The sequence below is a fragment of the Ranitomeya imitator genome, chromosome 5, assembly GCF_032444005.1.
Source record: "Ranitomeya imitator isolate aRanImi1 chromosome 5, aRanImi1.pri, whole genome shotgun sequence".
NCBI lineage: Eukaryota > Metazoa > Chordata > Amphibia > Anura > Dendrobatidae > Ranitomeya > Ranitomeya imitator.
Genome location: NC_091286.1, coordinates 666,145,229 through 666,169,799, shown reverse-complemented (window position 1 = coordinate 666,169,799; position 24,571 = coordinate 666,145,229). Strand labels below are relative to the sequence as shown.

Sequence of the window (24,571 nt, the reverse complement as noted above, 5' to 3'; positions counted from 1 at the left end):
CTTGCAGCTTATATCATGATTGGCAGCGGCTTAGGCGGCGCTCCCGCCGGGGGAGTCTACAGACGTCACTGGGCCTCGGCGTCACGCGGCAGCGGCGCTCCTCCCCACTCGACGCGTCAGAGCGGGGAGGTGGTACCGCGCCACAGCAGACGCGTTGCCCCAGCAACGCCAGAGCAGGAAGCCCGGCGGGAGCGCTCACCGCTGCAAGAGCGGCTTGTAGATGAAAGGGTATGTGCATCGGGCAGTGTATATGGGGCTAGCGAAGAGGAGAACGGCTGGCTGTCTTAAAAGGATAGATATACCAGGGAAAGCCTGATGGCGTGGACATAATACTTAGGTATCCAAGAGTGAGCCCACGATGGGGTTAAAGTGTGGTAGGGGAAAATACAAAAACTAATGTGCCGTGGGGAATGTATGGTTAATACAAGGGCAGTTGTCTGCCGACTCTAAGGGAATGTGAAATATATAGCAAAGGTGGGAAGGGAAGAAAAGGCCATCTTACATTCCATAAGACAACTATTCAAATATATATATATATTGATAACAATACATGTAAAAATAAAGACAAAACGAAAAGTGTTTGGAGAGACATATATGCAAATGTAGGAGACATAAACAACATGACATAACCGTTTCCAAAATTCCGCAGTTAAAAAATGTAGTCCCCATAAAGAGTAGATAGAATCACTGAAACTCGATGCAGTCTTCTGGTGCCAGCAGCAGGTGTCCAATATGTCCGCAATGTTCAATGGTAAGGAGGAAAACATAAACAGGATATAGGTGATGAGGTATAGATCTATTATGGAAGGAAAGGTACAAGAATTAAAATCATGATAAAAAAGCTAAAAAGAATAATAAAATATATTAGAGAAATGGGGCGAAACTGAGAATTTCGTTTAGACCGGAGGGCTGAACCGAGCCTATCCTGTGAATCCACCGGGCTTCTAGTTGGGCAAGGGATTTTCTCCAATTACCGCCTCTAGCGTCTATATGAATTTTATCTATGCCCATTGCTTTTAAAAGGGATGCATCACAGCCATGTGTCACTTTAAAATGCTTTGGTACCGGTTTTAGGAGGGTCAGATCTTCAATTTCCCTGGCATTTATAATATCCCGATAGCGTTCCCTAATTCTTGTTTTTAGGGGTCTTGATGTAAGGCCCACATATACTTTCGGGCACGGGCAGGAGATGTAGTAGACTACACCAAAGGTGTCACATGTGATATGCTGCGTGATGGAGAATGTGGTTTTTCCATCGCATGATTTGAAGGTGGTGGACCGTAGCATATTGGGGCAAGTGATACAATTGCCACATGGGTAAAAACCCCATTTGGGTCCTTTCGACGAAAATGCCTTGTCCGGGGTAGACCCAGAGTAGTAGCTCCGGACCAATTGGTCTTTGAGGTTCGGGGATTTTTTGTATGTGACAGAGGGCTTATCCGGAAGATGCCTGGCAAGGGTGCGGTCAACTTTTAATAGTGGCCAGTATTTTGTAAGGGCCGCTTTCATATCCTTCCAATTGTGATTATATGTCGTGATGAAACGGATTTGGGTGCCAAATGCAGATTTGTTACGGGGTTTTAGTAAGCCAATACGATTGGCCCTTTCAGCTCTTTTGAGGCCTCTCTTTATGCTCCTATTTGAGTAGCCCCTATCCTGAAAACGGGTGGTTAGGGCAGCTGCCTGTTCACTAAAAAGCTTATCATCTGAGCATATACGCTTTGCCCTGAGAAATTGCCCTATGGGTATGCTGGTGATAAGGGGCAGAGGGTGGGAGGAAGTGGCGTGCAGGAGTGAATTTACCGCCGTGTCTTTTCGGTATATGTTGGTTTCTAGGCATCCACCCGGAGAGCCTAGTATTTGGATATCAAGAAAGTCAATGGCAGTTTGACTATGTTTGTGTGTGAGCCTGATGTTATACATATTGTCATTTAGTATCCCTATAAATTCAAGGAGATCCCGCTCTGGGCCCTGCCACACCATGAGGATGTCATCAATGTAGCGGGCCCAGAACAGGACCCGCTCAATATGTGCTACAGGTCTGGAGAAAAAGATGTCCCTCTCCCACATTCCCATAAAAAGATTCGCATAGGATGATGCGAAAGCCGCACCCATCGCGGTCCCCTGCTGTTGTTGGTAGATGCTTTGTTTGAAGATAAAATAATTATGTTCAAGAGCAAACCTGAGGAGGGTGAGAAGAAAGTTAACAAAGTCGGGCGGATGTTCAGACATTTCCAGGAAGGTTTGCGTAGCCCTAATACCGTGCTGATGTTGGATAGAGGTATACAGGGATTCTACATCCATAGTTACCAGCCACATATCGGAGTCCAAAGGAATGCCTTCTATCTTCCTAAGAACGTCACTGGTGTCTTTTACGTATGAAGGGAGATCCGCGACCAGAGGTTTGAGATGGTGATCCAAATACTTACAGATGGTTTCCGTCAAACTGTCGTTACCCGAGACTATAGGGCGTCCAGGGGGGTTGTGGGCGTTTTTATGAATTTTGGGTATAAAGTATATACACGCCATTCTAGGATAGAGAGGTATTAAGTGATTTTTTAGGTCCATGGTTATGATGCCCTGATCATACGCTCTGTCCAAGATGTCCTGCAACTCCCCTTTAAATTTGACCGAGGGGTTGAAAGTTAGTTTTTTGTAACAGGAGGTGTCCCTTAACTGTCGGAAGGCCTCTCTCTCGTACATTTGTACGGGCCAGACCACCACGTTACCCCCCTTATCTGCCTGTTTGATCACGACCCCTTTAAGCCTTTTGAGTTCAGAAAGGGCTGTCCTTTGTGAGTACGTCAGGTTATGATTGGTCACGGGAATTTTTATCCGTTCAAATTCTTGGGTGACAAGTTTGACAAATAACTCAATATTGGGAAATAGGTTGAGTGGGGGGAATTTTTTGGGGATGGGAGGAGTGAATTTACCTGGAGGCGTAGGGTCTGGTGGCTCGTCACTGAGTTCCTCAAGGATAGCGATGGCACGTAGCTCATCCTCAGACCATGTCTCCTCAGATTGTGGCTTGTCATGGAGTTTTTTCAAGACTAGCTTGCGGGCAAAAAGCTGGAGGTCTTTGATGGCTAGGAAGGGATCAAATGAGGATGAGGGTGAAAAGGATAATCCTAAACCAAGTACCTCAATTTGAGATGGCGAGAGGGTGACATTTGATAGGTTAATTACCTGCATTTTAGAGGAAGGTGGATTGCTTGGTCGTCCGTGAGTTTTAATTGGCGTATTGTTCCTTTTAGTGGGATAGTTTTTACGCAGATTGTAGGCTCGCTGCTGGGAGCTGCCACTCTCACGTGAAGAAGTGGATGATATAGAGGAAGAGCGCGTAGGGGTGCGCTCACGTCTCTCGCCAGAAGGCCATTTGTAAATGGAGCCGTTGTTAAAGTCAGTCAAATCCCTTTGAAATTTCCTGGCCTTTGTTTCTTTTACTTCTTTCTCCCATATTGTAAATTGGCTATCAATATCCTTATTGATAGCCTCAATCTCTGCTGATGGTAGATTCTCAAGTAGCTTAGAGCGGGTCGACTCTATGTCGGTGTCTAGTTTTTCAAGGGTTTTTTTATTATTCCCTATTAAGAGCTCAATCAGAGATCTAGAGCAGGAGGTACATGATTCCTCCCACCTTGTCCTAAAAATGACATCCTCAATAGGAAAAGAGGGCATTATACGTATGCGTAAACCCCTAGGAATTAAGCCCTTGGCCAGGTAGCTTTCTAGGGAGGCTTTGTTCCACCAGGTCCTAGTCCTTTTCTTAAGGAGATATTTCAACGTATTTCTCAACTCAGTTTTTTGCCCATTCTCAGTAGTACTAAATTGCACAGTGTCCCCACAAAATACCGTATCAACGCAAGAGAGCCAGGTTTTGTCCCTTGCTTTATAATCCATCCTGGCACGTGGATGAAAACCTGTAACTGGTACAGAAAATAACAATAGCCTCAGAAAAAATACATGCCTAGGAAAGGCAGCTTTTGTAATAGATAAATACATCCAAACAGAGAACAAGAGAAAGCTATAGCCTTAAAATGATATACATACTTTATTTCAATCAATTAAGAATAAACAAAAGAAAACAACGTAATAACGGTAAAAAGGCTGTGTGGAAACAAAGTGCAACTGATGCAATCGTTCCAAGCTGGAAACAGGCAGTGTCATGGGTCATCAAATAAGGGTATATATAAAGTGCAAAATGCAGCCAAAAGCGTATAAGTGCCAATGTTAGTTAGTAAAAGTGCTAATGTGCTATAGTGCAAAGTACCTATGCGGCAGAGGGAGGCTGGTAGGGGAAGGACTATGGGGCTTCACATAAATGGAAGTTATCTGAGTAGGATATATGGCCTAAATAGGCTCCAAGAGAGTGAGCGAGTCCTAATGCAACAACCAAGGGTGATGACCCTGAAACAGTTACGCACAGTGGCAAAGACACATTTACCTGCTAGCAGTGGAGCGATTCCCCGACGCGCGTTTCGCGTGTAGCTTTTACGAGGGGTAAGGTGTGGAAAGGGCATGCTTGCAGCTTATATCATGATTGGCAGCGGCTGAGGCGGCGCTCCCGCCGGGGGAGTCCACAGACGTCACTGGGCCTCGGCGTCACGCGGCAGCGGCGCTCCTCCCCACTCGATGCGTCAGAGCGGGGAGGTGGTACCGCGCCACAGCAGACGCGTTGCCCCAGCAACACCAGAGCAGGAAGCCCGGCGGGAGCGCTCACCGCTGCAAGAGCGGCTTGTAGATGAAAGGGTATGTGCATCGGGCAGTGTATATGGGGCTAGCGAAGAGGAGAACGGCTGGCTGTCTTAAAAGGATAGATATACCAGGGAAAGCCTGATGGCGTGGACATAATACTTAGGTATCCAAGAGTGAGCCCACGATGGGGTTAAAGTGTGGTAGGGGAAAATACAAAAACTAATGTGCCGTGGGGAATGTATGGTTAATACAAGGGCAGTTGTCTGCCGACTCTAAGGGAATGTGAAATATATAGCAAAGGTGGGAAGGGAAGAAAAGGCCATCTTACATTCCATAAGACAACTATTCAAATATATATATATATTGATAACAATACATGTAAAAATAAAGACAAAACGAAAAGTGTTTGGAGAGACATATATGCAAATGTAGGAGACATAAACAACATGACATAACCGTTTCCAAAATTCCGCAGTTAAAAAATGTAGTCCCCATAAAGAGTAGATAGAATCACTGAAACTCGATGCAGTCTTCTGGTGCCAGCAGCAGGTGTCCAATATGTCCGCAATGTTCAATGGTAAGGAGGAAAACATAAACAGGATATAGGTGATGAGGTATAGATCTATTATGGAAGGAAAGGTACAAGAATTAAAATCATGATAAAAAAGCTAAAAAGAATAATAAAATATATTAGAGAAATGGGGCGAAACTGAGAATTTCGTTTAGACCGGAGGGCTGAACCGAGCCTATCCTGTGAATCCACCGGGCTTCTAGTTGGGCAAGGGATTTTCTCCAATTACCGCCTCTAGCGTCTATATGAATTTTATCTATGCCCATTGCTTTTAAAAGGGATGCATCACAGCCATGTGCCACTTTAAAATGCTTTGGTACCGGTTTTAGGAGGGTCAGATCTTCAATTTCCCTGGCATTTATAATATCCCGATAGCGTTCCCTAATTCTTGTTTTTAGGGGTCTTGATGTAAGGCCCACATATACTTTCGGGCACGGGCAGGAGATGTAGTAGACTACACCAAAGGTGTCACATGTGATATGCTGCGTGATGGAGAATGTGGTTTTTCCATCGCATGATTTGAAGGTGGTGGACCGTAGCATATTGGGGCAAGTGATACAATTGCCACATGGGTAAAAACCCCATTTGGGTCCTTTCGACGAAAATGCCTTGTCCGGGGTAGACCCAGAGTAGTAGCTCCGGACCAATTGGTCTTTGAGGTTCGGGGATTTTTTGTATGTGACAGAGGGCTTATCCGGAAGATGCCTGGCAAGGGTGCGGTCAACTTTTAATAGTGGCCAGTATTTTGTAAGGGCCGCTTTCATATCCTTCCAATTGTGATTATATGTCGTGATGAAACGGATTTGGGTGCCAAATGCAGATTTGTTACGGGGTTTTAGTAAGCCAATACGATTGGCCCTTTCAGCTCTTTTGAGGCCTCTCTTTATGCTCCTATTTGAGTAGCCCCTATCCTGAAAACGGGTGGTTAGGGCAGCTGCCTGTTCACTAAAAAGCTTATCATCTGAGCATATACGCTTTGCCCTGAGAAATTGCCCTATGGGTATGCTGGTGATAAGGGGCAGAGGGTGGGAGGAAGTGGCGTGCAGGAGTGAATTTACCGCCGTGTCTTTTCGGTATATGTTGGTTTCTAGGCATCCACCCGGAGAGCCTAGTATTTGGATATCAAGAAAGTCAATGGCAGTTTGGCTATGTTTGTGTGTGAGCCTGATGTTATACATATTGTCATTTAGTATCCCTATAAATTCAAGGAGATCCCGCTCTGGGCCCTGCCACACCATGAGGATGTCATCAATGTAGCGGGCCCAGAACAGGACCCGCTCAATATGTGCTACAGGTCTGGAGAAAAAGATGTCCCTCTCCCACATTCCCATAAAAAGATTCGCATAGGATGATGCGAAAGCCGCACCCATCGCGGTCCCCTGCTGTTGTTGGTAGATGCTTTGTTTGAAGATAAAAAAATTATGTTCAAGAGCAAACCTGAGGAGGGTGAGAAGAAAGTTAACAAAGTCGGGCGGATGTTCAGACATTTCCAGGAAGGTTTGCGTAGCCCTAATACCGTGCTGATGTTGGATAGAGGTATACAGGGATTCTACATCCATAGTTACCAGCCACATATCGGAGTCCAAAGGAATGCCCTCTATCTTCCTAAGAACGTCACTGGTGTCTTTGACGTATGAAGGGAGATCCGCGACCAGAGGTTTGAGATGGTGATCCAAATACTTACAGATGGTTTCCGTCAAACTGTCGTTACCCGAGACTATAGGGCGTCCAGGGGGGTTGTGGGCGTTTTTATGAATTTTGGGTATAAAGTATATACACGCCATTCTAGGATAGAGAGGTATTAAGTGATTTTTTAGGTCCATGGTTATGATGCCCTGATCATACGCTCTGTCCAAGATGTCCTGCAACTCCCCTTTAAATTTGACCGAGGGGTTGAAAGTTAGTTTTTTGTAACAGGAGGTGTCCCTTAACTGTCGGAAGGCCTCTCTCTCGTACATTTGTACGGGCCAGACCACCACGTTACCCCCCTTATCTGCCTGTTTGATCACGACCCCTTTAAGCCTTTTGAGTTCAGAAAGGGCTGTCCTTTGTGAGTACGTCAGGTTGTGATTGGTCACGGGAATTTTTATCCGTTCAAATTCTTGGGTGACAAGTTTGACAAATAACTCAATATTGGGAAATAGGTTGAGTGGGGGGAATTTTTTGGGGATGGGAGGAGTGAATTTACCTGGAGGCGTAGGGTCTGGTGGCTCGTCACTGAGTTCCTCAAGGATAGCGATGGCACGTAGCTCATCCTCAGACCATGTCTCCTCAGATTGTGGCTTGTCATGGAGTTTTTTCAAGACTAGCTTGCGGGCAAAAAGCTGGAGGTCTTTGATGGCTAGGAAGGGATCAAATGAGGATGAGGGTGACAAGGATAATCCTAAACCAAGTACCTCAATTTGAGATGGCGAGAGGGTGACATTTGATAGGTTAATTACCTGCATTTTAGAGGAAGGTGGATTGCTTGGTCGTCCGTGAGTTTTAATTGGCGTATTGTTCCTTTTAGTGGGATAGTTTTTACGCAGATTGTAGGCTCGCTGCTGGGAGCTGCCACTCTCACGTGAAGAAGTGGATGATATAGAGGAAGAGCGCGTAGGGGTGCGCTCACGTCTCTCGCCAGAAGGCCATTTGTAAATGGAGCCGTTGTTAAAGTCAGTCAAATCCCTTTGAAATTTCCTGGCCTTTGTTTCTTTTACTTCTTTCTCCCATATTGTAAATTGGCTATCAATATCCTTATTGATAGCCTCAATCTCTGCTGATGGTAGATTCTCAAGTAGCTTAGAGCGGGTCGACTCTATGTCGGTGTCTAGTTTTTCAAGGGTTTTTTTATTATTCCCTATTAAGAGCTCAATCAGAGATCTAGAGCAGGAGGTACATGATTCCTCCCACCTTGTCCTAAAAATGACATCCTCAATAGGAAAAGAGGGCATTATACGTATGCGTAAACCCCTAGGAATTAAGCCCTTGGCCAGGTAGCTTTCTAGGGAGGCTTTGTTCCACCAGGTCCTAGTCCTTTTCTTAAGGAGATATTTCAACGTATTTCTCAACTCAGTTTTTTGCCCATTCTCAGTAGTACTAAATTGCACAGTGTCCCCACAAAATACCGTATCAACGCAAGAGAGCCAGGTTTTGTCCCTTGCTTTATAATCCATCCTGGCACGTGGATGAAAACCTGTAACTGGTACAGAAAATAACAATAGCCTCAGAAAAAATACATGCCTAGGAAAGGCAGCTTTTGTAATAGATAAATACATCCAAACAGAGAACAAGAGAAAGCTATAGCCTTAAAATGATATACATACTTTATTTCAATCAATTAAGAATAAACAAAAGAAAACAACGTAATAACGGTAAAAAGGCTGTGTGGAAACAAAGTGCAACTGATGCAATCGTTCCAAGCTGGAAACAGGCAGTGTCATGGGTCATCAAATAAGGGTATATATAAAGTGCAAAATGCAGCCAAAAGCGTATAAGTGCCAATGTTAGTTAGTAAAAGTGCTAATGTGCTATAGTGCAAAGTACCTATGCGGCAGAGGGAGGCTGGTAGGGGAAGGACTATGGGGCTTCACATAAATGGAAGTTATCTGAGTAGGATATATGGCCTAAATAGACTCCAAGAGAGTGAGCGAGTCCTAATGCAACAACTAAGGGTGATGACCCTGAAACAGTAGCGCACAGTGGCAAAGACACATTTACCTGCCAGCAGTGGAGCGAATCCCCGACGCGCGTTTCGCGTGTAGCTTTTACGAGGGGTAAGGTGTGGAAAGGGCATGCTTGCAGCTTATATCATGATTGGCAGCGGCTGAGGTGGCGCTCCCGCCGGGGGAGTCCACAGATGTCACTGGGCCTTGGTGTCACGCGGCAGCGGCGCTCCTCCCCGCTCGACGCGTCAGAGCGGGGAGGTGGTACCGCGCCACAGCAGAGGCGTTGCCCCAGCAACGCCAGAGCAGGAAGCCCGGCGGGAGCGCTCACCGCTGCAAGAGCGGCTTGTAGATGAAAGGGTATGTGCATCGGGCAGTGTATATGGGGCTAGCGAAGAGGAGAACGGCTGGCTGTCTAAAGGGGATAGATATACCAGGGAAAGCCTGATGGCGTGGACATAATACTTAGGTATCCAAGAGTGAGCCCACGATGGGGTTAAAGTGTGATAGGGGAAAATACAAAAACTAATGTGCCGTGGGGAATGTATGGTTAATACAAGGGCAGTTGTCTGCCGACTCTAAGGGAATGTGAAATATATAGCAAAGGTGGGAAGGGAAGAAAAGGCCATCTTACATTCCATAAGACAACTATTCAAATATATATATATATATATATATATTGATAACAATACATGTAAAAATAAAGACAAAACGAAAAGTGTTTGGAGAGACATATATGCAAATGTAGGAGACATAAACAACATGACATAACCGTTTCCAAAATTCCGCAGTTGAAAAATGTAGTCCCCATAAAGAGTAGATAAAATCACTGAAACTCGATGCAGTCTTCTGGTGCCAGCAGCAGGTGTCCAATATGTCCGCAATGTTCAATGGTAAGGAGGAAAACATAAGCAGGATATAGGTGATGAGGTATAGATCTATTATGGAAGGAAAGGTACAAGAATTAAAATCATGATAAAACAGCTAAAAAGAATAATAAAATATATTAGAGAAATGGGGCGAAACTGAGAATTTCGTTTAGACCGGAGGGCTGAACCGAGCCTATCCTGTGAATCCCCCCGGCTTCTAGTTGGGTAAGGGATTTTCTCCAATTACCGCCTCTAGCGTCTATATGAATTTTATCTATGCCCATTGCTTTTAAAAGGGATGCATCACAGCCATGTGCCACTTTAAAATGCTTTGGTACCGGTTTTAGGAGGGTCAGATCTTCAATTTCCCTGGCATGTATATTATCACGATAGTGTTCCCTAATTCTTGTTTTTAGGGGTCTTGATGTAAGGCCCACATATACTTTCGGGCACGGGCAGGAGATGTAGTAGACTACACCAAAGGTGTCACATGTGATATGCTGCGTGATGGAGAATGTTGTTTTTCCATCGCATGATTTTCCCTACCAGCCTCCCTCTGCCGCATAGGTACTTTGCACTATAGCACATTAGCACTTTTACTAACTAACATTGGCACTTATACGCTTTTGGCTGCATTTTGCACTTTATATATACCCTTATTTGATGACCCATGACACTGCCTGTTTCCAGCTTGGAACGATTGCATCAGTTGCACTTTGTTTCCACACAGCCTTTTTACCGTTATTACGTTGTTTTCTTTTGTTTATTCTTAATTGATTGAAATAAAGTATGTATATCATTTTAAGGCTATAGCTTTCTCTTGTTCTCTGTTTGGATGTATTTATCTATTACAAAAGCTGCCTTTCCTAGGCATGTATTTTTCTGAGGCTATTGTTATTTTCTGTACCAGTTACAGGTTTTCATCCACGTGCCAGGATGGATTATAAAGCAAGGGACAAAACCTGGCTCTCTTGCGTTGATACGGTATTTTGTGGGGACACTGTGCAATTTAGTACTACTGAGAATGGGCAAAAAACTGAGTTGAGAAATACGTTGAAATATCTCCTTAAGAAAAGGACTAGGACCTGGTGGAACAAAGCCTCCCTAGAAAGCTACCTGGCCAAGGGCTTAATTCCTAGGGGTTTACGCATACGTATAATGCCCTCTTTTCCTATTGAGGATGTCGTTTTTAGGACAAGGTGGGAGGAATCATGTACCTCCTGCTCTAGATCTCTGATTGAGCTCTTAATAGGGAATAATAAAAAAACCCTTGAAAAACTAGACACCGACATAGAGTCGACCCGCTCTAAGCTACTTGAGAATCTACCATCAGCAGAGATTGAGGCTATCAATAAGGATATTGATAGCCAATTTACAATATGGGAGAAAGAAGTAAAAGAAACAAAGGCCAGGAAATTTCAAAGGGATTTGACTGACTTTAACAACGGCTCCATTTACAAATGGCCTTCTGGCGAGAGACATGAGCGCACCCCTACGCGCTCTTCCTCTATATCATCCACTTCTTCACGTGAGAGTGGCAGCTCCCAGCAGCGAGCCTACAATCTGCGTAAAAACTATCCCACTAAAAGGAACAATACGCCAATTAAAACTCACGGACGACCAAGCAATCCACCTTCCTCTAAAATGCAGGTAATTAACCTATCAAATGTCACCCTCTCGCCATCTCAAATTGAGGTACTTGGTTTAGGATTATCCTTTTCACCCTCATCCTCATTTGATCCCTTCCTAGCCATCAAAGACCTCCAGCTTTTTGCCCGCAAGCTAGTCTTGAAAAAACTCCATGACAAGCCACAATCTGAGGAGACATGGTCTGAGGATGAGCTACGTGCCATCGCTATCCTTGAGGAACTCAGTGACGAGCCACCAGACCCTACGCCTCCAGGTAAATTCACTCCTCCCATCCCCAAAAAATTCCCCCCACTCAACCTATTTCCCAATATTGAGTTATTTGTCAAACTTGTCACCCAAGAATTTGAACGGATAAAAATTCCCGTGACCAATCATAACCTGACGTACTCACAAAGGACAGCCCTTTCTGAACTCAAAAGACTTAAAGGGGTCGTGATCAAACAGGCAGATAAGGGGGGTAACGTGGTGGTCTGGCCCGTACAAATGTACGAGAGAGAGGCCTTCCGACAGTTAAGGGACACCTCCTGTTACAAAAAACTAACTTTCAACCCCTCGGTCAAATTTAAAGGGGAGTTGCAGGACATCTTGGACAGAGCGTTTGATCAGGGCATCATAACCATGGACCTAAAAAATCACTTAATACCTATCTATCCTAGAATGGCGTGTATATACTTTATACCCAAAATTCATAAAAACGCCCACAACCCCCCTGGACGCCCTATAGTCTCGGGTAACGGCAGTTTGACGGAAACCATCTGTAAGTATTTGGATCACCATCTCAAACCTCTGGTCGCGGATCTCCCTTCATACGTCAAAGACACCAGTGACGTTCTTAGGAAGATAGAGGGCATTCATTTGGACTCCGATATGTGGCTGGTAACTATGGATGTAGAATCCCTGTATACCTCTATCCAACATCAGCACGGTATTAGGGCTACGCAAACCTTCCTGGAAATGTCTGAACATCCGCCCGACTTTGTTAACTTTCTTCTCACCCTCCTCAGGTTTGCTCTTGAACATAATTTTTTTATCTTCAAACAAAGCATCTACCAACAACAGCAGGGGACCGCGATGGGTGCGGCTTTCGCATCATCCTATGCGAATCTTTTTATGGGAATGTGGGAGAGGGACATCTTTTTCTCCAGACCTGTAGCACATATTGAGCGGGTCCTGTTCTGGGCCCGCTACATTGATGACATCCTCATGGTGTGGCAGGGCCCAGAGCGGGATCTCCTTGAATTTATAGGGATACTAAATGGCAATATGTATAACATCAGGCTCACACACAAACAAAGCCAAACTGCCATTGACTTTCTTGATATCCAAATACTAGGCTCTCCGGGTGGATGCCTAGAAACCAGCATATACCGAAAAGACACGGCGGTAAATTCACTCCTGCACGCCACTTCCTCCCACCCTCTGCCCCTTATCACCAGCATACCCATAGGGCAATTTCTCAGGGCAAAGCGTATATGCTCAGATGATAAGCTTTTTAGTGAACAGGCAGCTGCCCTAACCACCCGTTTTCAGGATAGGGGCTACTCAAATAGGAGCATAAAGAGAGGCCTCAAAAGAGCTGAAAGGGCCAATCGTATTGACTTACTAAAACCCCGTAACAAATCTGCATCTGGCACACAAATCCGTTTCATCACGACATATAATCACAATTGGAAGGATATGAAAGCGGCCCTTACAAAATACTGGCCACTATTAAAAGTTGACCGCACCCTTGCCAGGCATCTTCCGGATAAGCCCTCTGTCACATACAAAAAATCCCCGAACCTCAAAGACCAATTGGTCCGGAGCTACTACTCTGGGTCTACCCCGGACAAGGCATTTTCGTCGAAAGGACCCAAATGGGTTTTTTACCCATGTGGCAATTGTATCGCTTGCCCCAATATGCTACGGTCCACCACCTTCAAATCATGCGATGGAAAAACCACATTCTCCATCACGCAGCATATCACATGTGACACCTTTGGTGTAGTCTACTACATCTCCTGCCCGTGCCCGAAAGTATATGTGGGCCTTACATCAAGACCCCTAAAAACAAGAATTAGGGAACACTATCGGGATATTATAAATGCCAGGGAAATTGAAGATCTGACCCTCCTAAAACCAGTACCAAAGCATTTTAAAGTGGCACATGGCTGTGATGCATCCCTTTTAAAAGCAATGGGCATAGATAAAATTCATATAGATGCTAGAGGCGGTAATTGGAGAAAATCCCTTGCCCAACTAGAAGCCCGGTGGATTCACAGGATAGGCTCGGTTCAGCCCTCCGGTCTAAACGAAATTCTCAGTTTTGCCCCATTTCTCTAATATATTTTATTATTCTTTTTAGCTGTTTTATCATGATTTTAATTCTTGTACCTTTCCTTCCATAATAGATCTATACCTCATCACCTATATCCTGTTTGTTTTCCTCCTTACCATTGAACATTGAGGACATATTGGACACCTGCTGCTGGCACCAGAAGACTGCATCGAGTTTCAGTGATTCTATCTACTCTTTATGGGGACTACATTTTTCAACTGCGGAATTTTGGAAACGGTTATGTCATGTTGTTTATGTCTCCTACATTTGCATATATGTCTCTCCAAACACTTTTCGTTTTGTCTTTATTTTTACATGTATTGTTATCAATATATATATATATTTGAATAGTTGTCTTATGGAATGCAAGATGGCCTTTTCTTCCCTTCCCACCTTTGCTATATATTTCACATTCCCTTAGAGTCGGCAGACAACTGCCCTTGTATTAACCATACATTCCCCACGGCACATTAGTTTTTGTATTTTCCCCTATCACACTTTAACCCCATCGTGGGCTCACTCTTGGATACCTAAGTATTATGTCCACGCCATCAGGCTTTCCCTGGTATATCTATCCTTTTAAGACAGCCAGCCGTTCTCCTCTTCGCTAGCCCCATATACACTGCCCGATGCACATACCCTTTCATCTACAAGCCGCTCTTGCAGCGGTGAGCGCTCCCGCCGGGCTTCCTGCTCTGGCGTTGCTGGGGCAACGCGTCTGCTGTGGCGCGGTACCACCTCCCCGCTCTGACGCGTCGAGTGGGGAGGAGCGCCGCTGCCGCGTGACGCCGAGGCCCAGTGACGTCTGTGGACTCCCCCGGCGGGAGCGCTGCCTCAGCCGCTGCCAATCATGATATAAGCTGCAAGCATGCCCTTTCCACACCTTACCCCTCGTAAAAGCTACACGCGAAACGCGCGTCGGGGATTCGCTCCACTGCTAGCAGGTAAATGTGTCTTTGCCACTGTGTGTTACTGTTTCAGGGTCATCACCCTTGGTTGTTGCATTAGGACTCGCTCACTCTCTTGGAGCCTATTTAGGCCATATATCCTACTCAGATAACTTCCTTTTATGTGAAGCCCCATAGTCCTTCCCCTACCAGCCTCCCTCTGCCGCATAGGTACTTTGCACTATAGCACATTAGCACTTTTACTAACTAACATTGGCACTTATACGCTTTTGGCTGCATTTTGCACTTTATATATACCCTTATTTGATGACCCATGACACTGCCTGTTTCCAGCTTGGAACGATTGCATCAGTTGCACTTTGTTTCCACACAGCCTTTTTACCGTTATTACGTTGTTTTCTTTTGTTTATTCTTAATTGATTGAAATAAAGCATGTATATCATTTTAAGGCTATAGCTTTCTCTTGTTCTCTGTTTGGATGTATTTATCTATTACAAAAGCTGCCTTTCCTAGGCATGTATTTTTTCTGAGGCTTTTATAGCTGCAGCAGACTAGGACATTCCTAGTGGTCCAATAGGAGCTGCTACAGGACCTGAGCGTGTGACCCCCGACCTCCAATGAGAGGTCCTCCCGTGGGCATGCTCAGTGTGTGCAAAGCAGGACTTAATCCCAGAAAAGCCTGCTTACTGCTGACCTGTGCTGGCTACAAAAGCAGAGCCTGGAAAGGAAGCAGTAACCCTTTGCACAGTATCAGGCTGAGCGAGACCCTGGGACCAACATCTCTTCGAAGCAGGCTCCACTGCGGCTGATGTAGAATGGGAGACCGCATGCCGACATGGCTTGAGATTCCCCCTGTGCAGCGGCGGGAACTCGACACCTAATATATATATATATATATATATATATATATATATATATATATATATATATATATATATATATATATATATATATATATATATATATATATATATATACATATACAGTCATGGGCAAAAGTATTGACACCCCTGCAATTCTGTCAGATAATACACATTTTCTTCCTGAAAATGATTGCAAACACAAATTATTTGGTATTATTATTATCATTTAACTTGTCTTAAATGAAAAAATACAAAAAGTATTGTCCTAAAGCCAAATTGGAAATAATTCCACACCAAACATAAAAAAGGGGGTGGACAAAAGTATTGGCACTGTTCGAAAAATCATGTGATGCTTCTCTAATTTTTGTAATTAACAGCACCTGTAACTTACATGTGGCACCTAACAGGTGTTGACAATAACTACATCACACTTGCAGCCAGTTGACATGGATTAAAGTTGGCTCAACCTCTGTCCTGTGACCTTGTGTGTACCACATTGAGCATGGAGAAAAGAAAGAAGACCAAAGATCTGTCTAAGGACTTGAGGAACCAAATTGTGAGGAAGCATGAGCAATCTCAAGGCTACAAGTCCATCTCCAAAGAACTGGATGTTGCTGTGTCTACCGTGCGCAGTGTCATCAAGAAGTTTAAAGCCCATGGCACTGTGGCTAACCTCCCTAGATGTGGACGGAAAAGAAAAATTGACAAGAGATATCAACGCAAGATTGTGTGGATGTTGGATGAAGAACCTCGACTAACATCCAAACAAGTTCAAGCTGCCATGCAGTCCGAGGGTACAACAACGTCAACCGTACTATCCGTCGGCGTCTGAATGAAAAGGGACTGTATGGTAGGAGACCCAGGAAGACCCCACTTCTTACCCCGAGACATAAAAAAGCCAGGCTGGAGTTTGCCAAAACTTACTTGAAAAAGCCTAAAACGTTTTGGAAGAATGTTCTCTGGTCAGATGAGACAAAAGTAGAGCTTTTTGGGCAAAGGCATCAACATAGAGTTTACAGGAGAAAAAAAGAGGCATTCAAAGAAAAGAACACAGTCCCTACAGTCAAACATGGTGGAGGTTCCCTGATGTTTTAGGGTTGCTTTGCTGCCTCTGGCACTGGACTGCTTGACCGTGTGCATGGCATTATGAAGTCTGAAGACTACTAACAAATTTTGCAGCATAATGTAGGGCCCAGTGTGAGAAAGCTGGGTCTCCCTCAGAGGTCATGGGTCTTCCAGCAGGACAATGACCCAAAACACTCTTCAAAAAGCACTAGAAAATGGTTTGAGAGAAAGCACTGGAGACTTCTAAGGTGGCCAGCAATGAGTCCAGACCTGAATCCCATAGGACACCTGTGGAGAGATCTAAAAATGGCAGTTTGGAGAAGGCACCCTTCAAATATCAGGGACCTGGAGCAGTTTGCCAAAAAAGAATGGTCGAAAATTCCGGCAGAGCATTGTAAGAAACTCATTGATGGTTACCGGAAGCGGTTGGTCGCAGTTATTTTGGCTAAAGGTTGTGCAACCAAATATTAGGCTGAGGGTGCCAATACTTTTGTCTGGGGCATTTTTGGAGTTCTGTGTGAAATGATCAATGTTTTGCTTTTTGCTTCATTCTCTTTTGTGTTTTTTCATTTAAGACAAATTAAATGAAGATAATAATACCAAATAATTTGTGTTTGCAATCATTTTCAGGAAGAAAATGAGTATAATCTGACAGAATTGCAGGGGTGTCAATACTTTTGGCCATGACTGTATATATATATATATATATATATATATATATATATTGTGACAAAACACTCTGGGATCGCCTTTGCTGGGGTCAAAGGACACGTGGTTTGTGCATTGAATCTGAGGCGTACAGCAGGTTTCTGAGCAGGCTGACCTCAGGTCAGATTTATTAACGTGAAAGCAACACAAAAAAACAAAACATTAAAATAAATCCTAACCTGTCCGGCACTAACTAAACAAATACGTTGCTATCTCAACAACTGGGGGGCTTCTCCCACCCAGCTAACATCACACAATTCTTGAGCAGAGCTCCTCACTCACGTTTGTCCCACACAGGCAGGCAATCTGTGTGCCCCAGGCAGACACTGGAAACACCCAGCTGGTCATCTTTTATTCCTGCAATCATTAACCCATTAGCACCCTGAAGATACTGAGTGGCCTAATTCACATAGGACAAACACCTGGGCGAGATATACCTGCCTCCATCTACCACACCAGCATGAGTCTTACATATCCCCCCCCCCTTGCTCAGACCACTCCGGTCGAGCAAGAACACTTTTGAAACAGTGCACTCGGGATAGGGCATCGGCGTTCCCCATCTGCACCCCAGGTCGGTGCTCCACCGTAAAAGAGTAAGCCTGCAGGGCAAGGAACCACCGGGTTACCCGACTATTACGGTCCTTGTGGAGGTGCATCCACTTGAGAGGGGCATGGTCTGTGACCAGCCTAAACTTCCTACCAGCCAGGTAATGCTTGAGGGAGTCGAGAGCCCATTTAATGGCTAGGCACTCTTTTTCAACCACCGCATACCTCTGCTCATGTACATTCAGTTTCCGACTGAGATAGAGGACCGGGTGTTCGACTCTGTCCCTCACCTGGGAAAGTACAGCTCTGACACCAGTATCAGAGGCATCAGTTTGTACCACAAACTCGCTGCTGAAATCAGTAGTCACTAGTACGGGCTGAGAGCACAAAGCCCGTTTCAGGCTGTGGAAGGCCTCTTCAGCAGCTGAGGTCCATTTTACCATGACGGAACCCTTCCCCTTGGTAAGATCCGTCAAGGGAGTAGCCATGGCTGCAAAATTGGGTATGAACCGGCGATAATAGCCGGCAATCCCCAGGAAAGCCTGCACTTGTTTCTTGTTCACTGGTTGTGGCCAGCCCTGAATTGCCTGTATTTTGTCGATCTGGGGTTTAACCACTCCTCGGCCAATCACGTAGCCCAAGTATCGGGCTTCGTCAAGCCCGATGTGGCATTTCTTGGGGTTTGCCGTTAAACCTGCATCTCGCAGGTCATCAATCACCGCTTGTACCTTCTGGAGATGAGTTTCCCAGTCCATGCTGTAAATTACGATGTCATCCAGGTAGGCAGAAGCGTACTGTCTGTGAGGCCTCAAGACTCGATCCATCAATCTCTGGAACGTTGCGGGAGCTCCGTGAAGTCCAAACGGCATATAGACATACTGGAACAGACCTTCCGGTGTAGCAAATGCCGTCTTCTCTCTGGCCGCCTCGGCCAGAGGAATCTGCCAGTACCCCTTTGTTAAATCCAGGGTCGTAATGTATCGGGCTTTACCAAGCCGGTCGGTCAACTCATCGACCCGGGGCATAGGGTACGCATCAAATTTAGAAACTGCATTCAGTTTCCTAAAGTCATTACAAAACCGGATGGAGCCATCCGGTTTAGGTATCAACACAATTGGACTGGACCAGGCGCTGTGTGACTCCTCAATGACTCCTAAGTCCAACATTGCCATCACTTCCCGGGAGACGGCTTCACGGCGGGCTTCCGGAATCCGGTAGGGCTTCACATGAACAGTGACGCCAGGCTCTGTGACAAACTCATGTTTCACCAACTTAGTCCGGCCAGGTTTTTCAGAGAAAAACTGTCGGTTCTGTAACAAAAATTGCTTAACCTCAGATTTTTGTCATTCTGAGAGAGTCTCAGCAACCTGCACCTCTGGTACAGTAGGTGAACAAACCGGACGGGGCAGATCCGCCGTTAAGGCAGAGCGGTCTTTCCAGGATTTTATCAGATTCACATGATAAATCTGTTCCGGTTTTCTCTTACCCGGCTGGTACACTTTATAGTTCACTTCACCAACTCTTTCTCGGACCTCAAATGGGCCCTGCCATTTTGCCAGGAATTTACTATCCACCGTAGGGATTAGGACCAACACCCTATCGCCGGGTGCAAATGTACGGACCTTAGCGCCTCTATCATAACTTTGCCTCTGGGCTCCCTGGGCCTGTAACATATGGTCCCTAACAATGGGCATGACAGCGGCAATACGATCCTGCATTTGTGTTACATGGTCGATCACCGTTTTAAAGGGAGTGACTTGACCTTCCCAGGTTTCTTTTGCGACGTCCAGCAGTCCCCGGGGACGACGGGCGTACAACAGTTCGAAAGGCGAAAACCCTGTGGAAGACTGGGGAACTTCCCTAATGGCAAACAGCAAATAGGGTAACAAGTAATCCCAGTTCTTCCCATCTTTGTCTATCGCCTTCCGGAGCATCTGTTTTAAGGTTTTGTTGAAGCGCTCAACCAGGCCATCTGTTTGAGGGTGATAGACAGACGTACGCAACGGGTCTATTTGTAAGAGCCTGCAGAGCTCCTTCATTACCCTCGACATAAAGGGAGTCCCCTGGTCGGTGAGTATCTGTTTTGGAATTCCCACCCGACTAAACACTTGTACCAATTCCTTGGCGATCGTCATGGTAGCTGTGTTACGCAAAGGGACGGCTTCCGGGTAACGAGTGGCATAGTCCACGATGACGAGGATATGTTGGTGCCCACGTGCGGATCGGGGAAGGGGCCCAACCAAATCCATCCCAATTCTCTCAAAAGGGACCCCGATGATAGGAAGGGGTACCAAAGGGCTACGGAACTGAGATCTAGGGGCCGCGATTTGGCACTCTGGACAGGACTCACAATAGTTACGCACATCACAATGTATTCCAGGCCACACAAAACAATGCAATATCCTTTCTGTGGTTTTCTGTACCCCCAGATGTCCCCCCATTATATGTCCGTGAGCCAAATCCAGTACCTTCCGCCGATAAGGTTTGGGTACCACTAACCATTGCACTGTGTCTTCCCCTTTTTTTTCTACCTGGTAGAGCAAATCATTTTCAACAACCATATACGGGTATGCTAGCCTAGTGTCAGGTTCTACGGGTACCCCATCTATCATTTTTACATTTTTCCTAGCCGGAGTCAGGGTAGGATCTTTCATTTGCTCGCTGTGGAAGTCATCCACCTGGACTCCCAAATCTGGCAGGCAGGGTGCCGGATGGCTGTCTGCCTCCGCCCCTCGCTGAGGTTCCTCAGTTTCCTCTGTTTCCCCCGCCATGACGGAGAAGGGGTACTGAAGGTTAGATTCACTAACCTCCCCAGCAACATCTTCCTGTGGGATCTCCTCTAGGGACTCGGGACCTCCAGATGGCATGGGAGAAGATTCACGGGTACAGCTACCGTGAAGGAGCAACTGATTCTCCCACAACTGCCAGAAATAGGGAAAATCCCTGCCCAGGATTACATCCTGTAACAATGCGGGAACGAGTCCCACTTTGTGCTGCACTGACCCATAGGGAGTAGAAATCCATATGACCGCTGTTAAGTACGAGCGGGTGTCACCATGCACACAGGTCACAGAAAACTTGTCAGACGGACCAGACGGAAGTGCCACCAGACTAGCTTTCACCAGAGTCACCACACTTCCAGAGTCTAGTAATGCCACAACATTTTTCCCATCAACAGATAATTCACACAGGTGTTTCACTGTATCATTTTGACCCGCATTCACACTCACTAGCTGTGTAACCAAAGACATGCGTTTTCTAGAGTCTATAACGTCGCACTGCATGGGTTCAGCGGTAACAGGACAGTTCGCAGAAACATGACCCTTCTCATGGCAGCGGACACACCTAACAGGTCCCCTACTGAGACCACCGTCCAATACTCTTGGTCTCGGAGTGCGAGCAGTCCCGGACTCCTCCCCCACAGTTTTAAGCGATTTTCCTTCACCCGTGGTCCCAGGAACAGTCTTACCGGTTCCACGAGGAGGAGGCACAGACCGGGGGTTGGCGGTGTCGTCGGGAAGTCCTTCTGCCATGGAATAACGCTCGACCAACTCCACAAGTTGATCCGCTGTCGTGGGATTTCCTTGGCTTACCCACCTTTTTAGCGCTGGGGGTAGTACTCTCAGGTACTTGTCCAGGACAACCCGCTGGATTATTTCGGGTATTGTCAGTACCTCGGGTTACAGCCATTTCTTTGTCAAGTAGATCAGGTCGAACATCTGAGACCGCGCTGGTTTATCTTGCTGGTATGTCCACTGATGTACCCTCTGTGCACGGACAGCCGTCGTCACACCCAGCCGGGCCAGGATCTCAGCTTTCAGCTTCTCAAAGTCCTGAGCGACCTCCGGGTACAAATCATGGTAAGCTTTTTGGGCCTCGCCGGAGAGAAACGGGGCAATCAAATCGGCCCATCGTGCCTTCGGCCACTTCTCTCTCAATGCTGTCCGCTCAAACGTTGTCAGGTATGCCTCGACGTCATCTTCTGCAGTCAGCTTTTGCCAGTATCGACTCACATGGATCCTTCTGGACTCTGCTTCCGGGTCAGCATCAGGCATGCTCACCAGGCGCTGCGCCACCTGTTGGAGAAGTTGGCGGTCTGCAACCGTCATGTCCAGTAACTCCTTCAGCTGTGCGGCCATCAAGCGATTAGCTTCGTGCTGTGCGGCAGTAGCCTGCTGCTGTACGGCAGTGGACTGTACTAAGGCTTTCACCACGTCTTCCATGCTGTCGCCTGTGCCACGGTATGCCCGCGTTCTCCACCACAATGTGACAAAACACTCTGGGATCGCCTTTGCTGGGGTCAAAGGACACGTGGTTTGTGCATTGAATCTGAGGCGTACAGCAGGTTTCTGAGCAGGCTGACCTCAGGTCAGATTTATTAACGTGAAAGCAACACAAAAAAACAAAACATAAAAATAAATCCTAGCCTGTCCGGCACTAACTAAACAAATACGTTGCTATCTCAACAACTGGGGGGCTTCTCCCACCCAGCTAACATCACACAATTCTTGAGCAGAGCTCTTCACTCACGTTTGTCCCACACAGGCAGGCAATCTGTGTGCCCCAGGCAGACACTGGAAACACCCAGCTGGTCATCTTTTATTCCTGCAATCATTAACCCATTAGCACCCTGAAGATACTGACTGGCCTAATTCACATAGGAAAAAAACCTGGGCGAGATATACCTGCCTCCATCTACCACACCAGCATGAGTCTTACAATATATATATATATATATATATATATATGTATATATATATATATATATATATATATATATACTGCTCAAAAAATAAAGGGTACACTCAAATAACAGATCTGAATGAATGAAATATTCTCATTGAATACTTTGTTCTGCACCAAGTTTAATGTGCTGACAACAAAATCACACAAAAATCATCCAATGGAAATCAAATGTATTAACCAATGGAGGTCTGGATTTGGAATGATACTCAAAATCAAAGTGGAAAATCAAATTACAGGCTGGTCCAACTTCAGTGGAAATGCCTCATGAAAAGGAAAAGATACATTACTCAGTATTGTATGTGGCCTCCATGTGCCTGTATGACCTCCCTACATCACCTGGGCATGCTGCTGATGAGGTGGCGGATTGCCTCCTGAGGGATATCCTCCCATACCTGGACTAAAGCATCCGCCAACTCCTGGACAGTCTGTGGTTCAACATGACGTTGGTGGATGGTGCGAGACATGATGTACCAGATGTGTTCAAACAGATTCAGGTCTGGGGAACGGGCGGGCCAGTCCATAGCTTCAATGCCTTCATCTTTCAGGAACTGCTGACACACTCCAGCCACATGAGGTCCTGCATTAGGAGGAACCAAGGGCCAACCACACCAGCATATAGTCACAAGGGATCTGAGGATCTCATCTCAGTACCTATTGGCAGTCAGGCTAACTCTAGCAAGCACATGGAGGGCTGTGCGGTACCAAAGAAATGCCACCCACAGCATTACTGACCCACTGCCAAACCGGTCATGCTGACGGATGTTGCAGGCAGATCGCTCTCCATGACGTCTCCAGACTCTGTCACGTCTGTCACATGTGTGAACCCGCTTTCATCTGTGAAGAGCATAGGGCGCCAGTGGCGAATTTGCCAATCCTGGTGTTGTGTGGCAAATGCCAAGCATCCTGCACTGTGTTGGGCTGTGAGAACAACCCTCATCTGTGGACGTCGGGCACTCAGACCATCCTCATTGAGTCAGTTTCTAACTGTTTGTGCAGACACATACACATTTGTGGCCTGCTGGAGGTCATTTTGCAGGCTCTGGCAGTGTTCCTCCTGTTCCTCCTTGCACAAAGGCAGAGGTAGCGGTCCTGCTGCTGGGTTGTTGCCCTTCTACAGCCCCCTCCACGTCTCCTGGTGCACTGTCCTGTCTCCTGGTAGTGCCTCTAGCCTCTGGACACTACACTGACAGACACAGCAAACCTTCTTGCCACAGATCGCATTGATGTGCCATCCTGGAAAAGCTGCACTACCTGAGCCACTTGTGTGGGTTGTAGAATCCGTCTCATGCTACCACTAGTGTGAAAGCACAACCAACATTCAAAAGTGACCAAAACACCAGCCAGAAAGCATTGCTTTTAAGATGTGGTCTGTGGTCCCCACCTGCAGAACCACTCCTTCATAGGGGGTGTCTTGATAATTGCCAATAATTTACATCTGTTGTCTATTCCATTTGCACAACAGCATGTGAAATTGATTGTCAATCAGTGTTGCTTCCTAAGTGGACAGTTTGATTTCACAGAAGTTTGATTTACTTGGAGTTATATTCTGTTGTCTAAGTGTTACCTGTATTTTTTTGAGCACTGTATATATATATATACAGCTCTGGCAAAAATTAAGAGACCACTGCAAAATGTTCAGTTTGTCTGATTTTTCTCTTTACAGGTATATTTTTGAGTAAAATGTAAATTGTTCATCTACTATATAATTGTCTAAGGGTCACTTCCGTCTTTCTGTCTGACTGTCTGTCCTTCTGTCTGTCATGGATATTCATTGGTCGCGGCCTCTGTCTGTCATGGAATCCAAGTTGCTGATTGGTCGTGGCAAAACGCCCACGACCATTGCCACGACCAATCAGCAACCCGCACAATCTGGAAGAAAATGGCCGCTCCTTACTCCCCGCACTCAGGGCCCGGAGCCCGCATACACTCCTCCGGTCACCGCACACACAGGGTTAATTCCGGCAGGAACGGACCACGTTATGCCGCGGG

At 46.0% G+C, this 24,571-nt stretch overlaps 1 long non-coding RNA gene and 1 pseudogene across 1 annotated transcript; both read left to right on the top strand.

Annotated features, from left to right (window-relative positions):
* LOC138638725 (cytochrome P450 2K1-like) overlaps positions 1–24,571 on the top strand; it is a 250,088-nt pseudogene that overhangs the window by 210,271 nt on the left and 15,246 nt on the right.
* Positions 8,809–15,097, top strand: LOC138638728 (uncharacterized). The gene is made up of 3 exons (XR_011312538.1): positions 8,809–11,429; positions 11,530–11,682; positions 13,820–15,097. It is a non-coding gene; the product is annotated as an uncharacterized lncRNA (long non-coding RNA).